Here is a 1,091-nt window from a genome sequence, read left to right as displayed (position 1 = left end):
ACTTCTTCCTCTCCAACCTGTCCTTTGTAGACATCTGCTTAACCTCCACCACCATCCCAAAGATGCTGCAGAACATATGAAAAGAGAGCAAAGCCATCACCTATGAAGGCTGCATCACCCAGATGCATTTTTTTCATACTGTTTGCAGGGTTGGATGACTTCCTTCTGACTGTGATGGACTATGATCGGTTTGTGGCCGTCTGCCACCCCTTGCACTATACAGTCATCATGAACCCCCAGCTCTGTGTAATTCTGGTTCTAGTTAGCTGGGTCATCAGTGTCCTGGATTCCTTGCTACAGACCTTCATGGTATCAAGGCTATCCTTTTGTAGAGATGTGTTAATCCCTCACTATTTCTGTGAACTCAAACAGTTGGTCCAACTTGCCTGTTCTGAAAACCTCCTTAATGAAATGGTCATGTATTTTGCAGTTGGGCTACTGGGTGGTGGTCCCTTCACAGGTATACTTTACTCTTACTGTAAGATTGCTTCCTCCATATGTGGAATCTCATCAGCTCAGGGTAAATATAAAGCATGTTCTACATGTGTGTCTCACCTCTGTTGTCTCCTTGTTTTATGGCTCATGCCTAGAAGTGTACCTTAGCTCTGCTGCTACTCACAGTGCACATTCAAGTACAATTGCCTCAGTGATGTACACTGTGGTCACATCCATGCTGAACACCTTCATCTACAGTCTGAGGAACAAAGACATAAAGAGGGCTCTGCAAGCATTCTTCAGAAAGGCAGCTCTAAAAAGGCCAATGGTTGTGGCTAAAGAAGGGAACATAATTTAAAATTTCAAAGCCTCAGAGTCAGAAATTATAAATCTTTGATCAGAATCTTTGATCAGATTGTGGAAAGAGAATTTGCTCCTCTATTTCTTGCAATTCTCATATTTTGACTTTGCCTCCTTCATTGCAATTTATGTAACTCACACAATTAGGCTTAGTGATTTCTATCATATCCATTAGTTTTTCTCTTTTATGATTTTCCACTCTCTCAAATTTAAGAAATGGCAAGAAGCTCAGTTGCTAAGTTAAGTCCAACTCCTTGTGACACTTTGGGCTGTAACTCACCATGCTCCTCTGTCCA

The 1,091-nt window shown here is 41.8% G+C and overlaps 1 pseudogene; it reads left to right on the top strand.

The window, feature by feature from the left end:
- Nucleotides 1-2: 2 nt before the first annotated feature.
- On the top strand, nt 3-793 carry LOC104987115 (annotated as a pseudogene).
- The last annotated feature ends 298 nt before the right edge of the window (nt 794-1,091 follow it).

The sequence above is a fragment of the Bison bison genome, unplaced genomic scaffold (assembly GCF_000754665.1).
Source record: "Bison bison bison isolate TAMUID 2011002044 unplaced genomic scaffold, Bison_UMD1.0 scf7180017845941, whole genome shotgun sequence".
Classification (NCBI taxonomy): domain Eukaryota; kingdom Metazoa; phylum Chordata; class Mammalia; order Artiodactyla; family Bovidae; genus Bison; species Bison bison.
This window is presented reverse-complemented; position numbering and strand designations above follow the sequence as displayed.